The following is a 6,043-nucleotide window of genomic DNA, read 5'->3' as shown; positions in this document are numbered from 1 at the left end:
TTATCTTTTTACTCTAAAGCCAGAACAGGGTAACTTATTTGAAGAGAAAGCATCTCTACACTTAACATTTTTTTTTACATTTAAATGGTTTTTAAATTTCAATATCTTCATAAAATATTTTAGCCTGTCCTTTTTTCTTTTCTAGAATCAGCATATAAAATTGAGCTGTATACTGATCCATAGAAATAAGTATTGCCTTTTCATAAACGTGGATACAGAGCGGTGGCCTACTGAGCTACACGGACACGGCCAAGGAACACGTACTTCTCGGTAGCATAGGAGCAGCTAACGGCAATTGGCTTGCTGTGTGCCACTGTTGACTACATGCCAGGCAGGGCCCTCAGTGCTTTGCATGGATTATCTCATTTAATCCTGACAACTGACCTCTGAAGTAGATGCTATCTTACTCCATCTTACAGAGGAGGAAGCAGAGGCATGGAGTAGTAACTTGCCTAAAGTGGTAGGGTGGGTTTTGAACCTACCTGGGATAGACCCACTTCCCTGTTCTTGACCATCGTCATATCCTGCTGGGTCTCCTCTTCCTCCCGTAGATGCTCACTGTTTGAGCAGAGAAACCATAGCTAACGTTTCTAGTGTATTTTCCAACTTGCCCTTCCCAGAACTGGAACATAATGGATGTGCAATAACAACTTCTCTGTTCATTGCTATTAAGTTCATGTAAGAACAAGGGATAGAAACTATTTGTCTAAAGTTCACTTTCTCATAATCTACTCTCTTGAATGTGCCTACTGCATTGTGCTACTTGGTTTTCCTTCTTTAATTCAACTATAGGTGTTTTAACAAAGGTAGCTATATACAGGAAAGTTCTGGGAACATTAGATTTTGAACTTGCTTTCTAAGAGAAATACAGTGAAGCAGGACAGAATAATTTTTTTTATTTATTTTAAAATTAAAAAAATATGACAAGAAAGAAGCACAAACATTCTTAACATATGATCATTCTGTTCTACATATATAATCAGTAATTCACAATATCATCACATAGTTGCATATTCATCATCATGATCATTTCTTAGAACATTTGCATCAATTCAGAAAAAGAAATAAAAAGACAACAGAAAAAAGAAATAAAACTGTAGGAGCAAGTGTTAAATCAAGACCTGCGGAATTTGTTGAGAATAGCTGGTATCAGAGTGGCGGCAGTAGTAATCTGTGGAGATTGTTCTTTGCCTAATGAAGAACAGTCTGGGAGAGAGAGAATGTTTGCTTTGTCTTAGCCTCAGGTTCTTTTCGGTCATCTTAAGTAAGCACTCTGTATTCTCACCAGGTGCGTGCGTACTCTTTGTCATGTGAACCCTGCAGTATATAAGCAGGAACTAGTTAGGAATAAAGTTGTCTGTTGTCATTGATCTTCAGACCCCCTGATCCTGTCTGTCTTGCTTACCATTCCTTAATATCCTTTGCACTCTACTCCAATGTGGAAGCAACAAAAACGAAAACAGAAAAAAAAATTATGCATACCATACCCCTTACCCCTCCCTTTCATTGATCACTAGCATTTCAAACTAAATTTATATTAACATTTGTTCCCCATATCATTTATTTTTATTCCATGTATTCTACTCATCTGTTGACAAGGTAGATAAAAGGAGGATCAGACACAAGGTTTTCACAATCACACAGTCACATTGTGAAAGCTGTATCATCATACAATCATCTTTAAGAAACATGGCTACAGCAACACAGCTCCACATTTTCAGGCAGTTCCCTCCAGCTTCTCCATTGCATCTTGAATAACAAGATAACAATAACAAGTTAATTCAAGAAAAGTTAACTCTTGAATAACAAGAGTTTTTATATTCATTATCATTATACACTCTAGGCACTCCTAGATTATACCATCTCAATCTTTATCATCTATCTTTTTTCTGATTTCATTTGTGCCCCCAGCCCTCCTCCCTCTATCATTCTCACATTCAGCTTCATTCAGTGTTTTAACATAATTGTATTACAGTTAGGTAGTATTGTGCTGTCCATTTCTGAGTTTTTACATTCAGTCCTGTTGCACAATCTGTATCCCTTCAGCTCCAATTACCCAGTATCATACCCTAATTCTGTCTCCTGATGGTCTCTGTTACCAACAAAATTCTCCAAGTTTATTCACTAATGTCAGTTCATATCAGTGAGACCATACAGTATTTGTCATTTTGTTTCTGGCTAATCTCACCCAGCATAATGTCCTTAAGGTTCATCCATGTTGTTACATGCTTCATAACTTTATTCTGTCTTACGGCTGCATAGTATTTCATCATATGTATATACCACAGTTTGTTTAGCCACTCGTTCTGTTGATGGACGTTTTGGCTGTTTCCATCTCTTTGCAATTGTAAATAATGCTGCTATAAACATTGGTGTGCAAATGTCTGTTTGTGTCCTTGCCCTCATGTCCTTTGAGTAGATACTTAGCAATGATATTGCTGGGTCATATGGCAATTCTATATTCAGCTTTTTGAGGAACTGCCAAACTGCCTTCCACATAGTTGTACCATTTGACACTCCCACCAACAGTGGATAACTGTGCCTCTTTCTCCACATATTCTCTAGCACTTGCCATTTTCTGTTTTGTTGATAATGGCCATTCTGGTGGGTGTGAGATGATATCTCATTGTGGTTTTGATTTGCATTTCTCTAATGGCCAGGGAAGTTGAACATCTCTTCATGTGCCTTTTGGCCATTTGTATTTCCTCTTCTGAGAAGTGTCTGTTCAAGTCTTTTGCCCATTTTGTAATTGGATTGGCTGTCTTTTTTGTTGTTGAGTTGAACAATCTCTTTATAAATTCTGGATACTAGACCTTTATCTGATATGTTGTTTCCAAATATTGTCTCCCATTGTGTAAGCTGTCTTTTTACTTTCTTGATGAAGGTCTTTGATGTGTAAAAGTGTTTAATTTTGAGGAGTTCCCATTTCTTTCTTTCTTTCTTCAATACTCTTGCTTTGGGTGTAAGGTCTTTAAAACCACCTCCAAGTATTAGATTTATAAGGTATCTCCCTACATTTTCTTCTGCCAGTTTTATGGTTCTAGATCTAATGTTTAGGTCTTTGATCCATTTTGAGTTAACTTTTGTATAGGGTGTGAGATATGGATCCTCTTTCATTCTTTTGCATGTGGATATCAAGTTCTCTAGGCACCATTTATTGAAGAGACTGTTCTGCCCCAGGTGAGTTGGCTTGACTGCCTTATCAAAAATCAATTGTCCATAGATGAGAGTGTCTATATCTGAAGACTCTATTCAATTCATTTGTCAATATACCTATCTTTATGCCAGTACCATGGTGTTTTGACCTCTGTAGCTTCATAATATGCCTTAAAGTCAGGTAGTGTGAGACTTCCTACTTCATTTTTTTCTTCAGGATACTTTTAGCTATTTGGGGCACCCTGCCCTTCCAGATAAATTTGGTTATTGGTTTTTCCATTTCTGAAAAGTAAGTTGTTGGGATTTTAATTGGTGTTGCATTGAATCTGTAAATCAATTAAGGTAGAATTGACATCTTAACTATATTTAGTCTTCCAATCCATGAACACGGTATGCCCTTCCATCTATTTAGGTCTTCTGTGATTTCTTTTAACAATTTCTTGTAGCTTTCTTTGTGTAGTCTCTTTAGTTAAATTTATTCCTAAATATTTTATTCTTTTGGTTGCTATTGTAAATGGAGTTATTTTCTTGATTTCCCCCTCATTACTAGTTCATTACTAGTGTATAGAAACACTACAGATTTTTGAGTGTTGATCTTGTAACCTGTCACTTTACTGCACTCATTTATTAGTTCTAGTAGTTTTGCTGTGGATTTTTCAGGGTTTTGGACATATAGTATCATATCATCTGGAAACAGTGAGAGTTTTACTTCTTCCTTTCCAATTTTGATGCCTTGTATTTCTTTTTCTTGTCTAATTACTCTGGCTAGAACCTCCAACACAATGTTGAAAACAGTGGTGATAGTGGACATCCATGTCTTGTTCCTGATCTTAGGGGGAAAGTTTTCAATTTTTCCCCACTGAGGATGATATTAGCTGTGGGTTTTTCATATATTCCCTTTATCATTTTAAGGAAATTCCCTTGTATTCCTATTCTTTGAAATGTTTTCAACAGAAAAGGATGTTGAATTTTGTCAAATGCCTTTTCTGCATCAATTGAGATGATCATGTGGTTTTTCTGCTTTGATTTGTTGATATGGTGCATTACATTAATTGATTTTCTTACGTTAAACCATCCTTGCATACCTGGGATGAATTCTACTTGGTCATGATGTATAATTCTTTTAACTTGTTACTGGATTCGATTTGCTAGAATTTTTTTTTTTAAATGGAACACTTCACGAATTTGCGTGTCATCCTTGCGCAGGGGCCATGCTAATCTTCTCTGTGTCGTTCCAATTTTAGTATATGTGCTGCCAAAGTGAGCACCAATTTGCTAGAATTTTGTTGAGGATTTTTGCATCTATATTCATTAGAAAGATTGGTCTGTAGTTTTCTTTTGTTGTAGTATCTTTGTCTGGCTTTGGTATGAGGGTGATGTTGGCTTCGTAGAATGAATTAAGTAGCTTTCCCTCCTCTTCAATTTTTTTGAAGAGTTTGTGCAGCGTTGGTACTAATTCTTTCTGGAATGTGTTGTAGAATTCACATGTCAAGCCATCTGGTCCTGGACTTCTCTTTTTGGGGAGCCTCTTAATGACTGATTCAATTTCTTTACTTGTGATTGGTTTCTTGAGGTCGTCTATTTATTCTCGAGTCAAAGTTGGATGTTCATGCCTTTCTAGGAAGTTGTACATTTCAGCTACATTGTTGTATTTATTAGCATAAAGCTGTTCATAGTACCCTTTCATTACTTCCTTTATTTTGTGGGGTCAGTGGTTATGTCTCCTCTTCCATTTCTGATCTTATTTATTTGCAGCTTCTCTCTTCTTCTTTTTGTCAATCTTGCTAAAGGCCCATCAATCTTCTTGATTTTCTCATAGAACCAACTTCTGGTCTTATTGATTTTCTCTATTGTTTTCATGTTCTCAATTTCATTAATTTCTGCTCTGATCTTTGTTATTTCTTTCCTTTTGCTTGCTTTGGGGTTAGTTTGCTGTTCTTTCTCCAGTTCTTCCAAGTGGAGAGTTAATTCCTGAATTTTTGCTGTTTATTCTTTTTTAATATAGGCATTTAGGGCAATAAATTTCCCTCTTATCACTGCCTTTGCTGCATCTCATAAGTTTTGATATGTTGTGTTTTCATTTTCATTTGCCTTGAGATATTTACTGATTTCTCTTGTAATTTCTTCCTCAACCCACTGGTGTTTAAGAGCGTGTCGTTACGCCTCCATGTATTTGTGAATTTCCTGGCACTCTGCCTATTATTGATTTCCAACTTCATTCCTTTATGATCTGAAAAAGTGCTTTGAATGATTTCAATCTTTTTAAATTTGTTGAGACTTGCTTTGTGACCCAGCATGTGGCCTAACCTTGACAATGATCCATGAGCACTTGAGAAAAAGGTGTATCCTGCTGTTGTGGGGTGTAATGTCCTATAAATGTCAGTTAAGTCTGGCTCATTTATTGTAATATTAAATTTCTCTGTTTCTTTATTGATCCTCTGTCTAGATGTTCTGTCCATTGATGAGAGTGTTGAATTGAAGTCTCCAACTATTATGGTAGATGTGTCTATTTCTCTTTTCAGTGTTTTCAGTGTTTGCCACATGAATTTTGGAGCATTCTGGTTTGGTGCATAAATATTTATGATTGTTTTGTCTTCGTGCTGAATTGTTCCTTTTATTAGTACATAGTATCCTTCTTTGTCTGTTTGAACTGTTTTACATTTGAAGTCTAATTCGTTGGATATTAGTATAGCTACTCCTGCTCTTTTCTGATTGTTATTTGCATGAAATATCTTTTCCCAACCTTTCGCTTTCAACCTATGTTTATCCTTGGGTCTAAGATGTGTTTCCTGTAGACACCATATAGATGGGTCCTGTTTTTTAATCCAGTCTATATCTTTTGATTGGGGAATTTAATCCATTAACATTTAGTGTTATTACTGTACAG

The 6,043-nt window shown here is 36.1% G+C and overlaps 1 non-coding gene and 1 pseudogene across 1 annotated transcript; both read right to left on the bottom strand.

The window, feature by feature from the left end:
* Positions 1 to 6,043, bottom strand: part of LOC143690720 (SKA complex subunit 2 pseudogene) — a 32,349-nt pseudogene that overhangs the window by 5,177 nt on the left and 21,129 nt on the right.
* LOC143642937 (U6 spliceosomal RNA) lies at positions 4,318 to 4,424 on the bottom strand. The gene has a single exon (XR_013155995.1). It is a non-coding gene; the product is annotated as a U6 spliceosomal RNA (small nuclear RNA).

This window comes from Tamandua tetradactyla, chromosome 7 (assembly GCF_023851605.1).
Source record: "Tamandua tetradactyla isolate mTamTet1 chromosome 7, mTamTet1.pri, whole genome shotgun sequence".
Lineage (NCBI taxonomy): Eukaryota > Metazoa > Chordata > Mammalia > Pilosa > Myrmecophagidae > Tamandua > Tamandua tetradactyla.
This window is presented reverse-complemented; position numbering and strand designations above follow the sequence as displayed.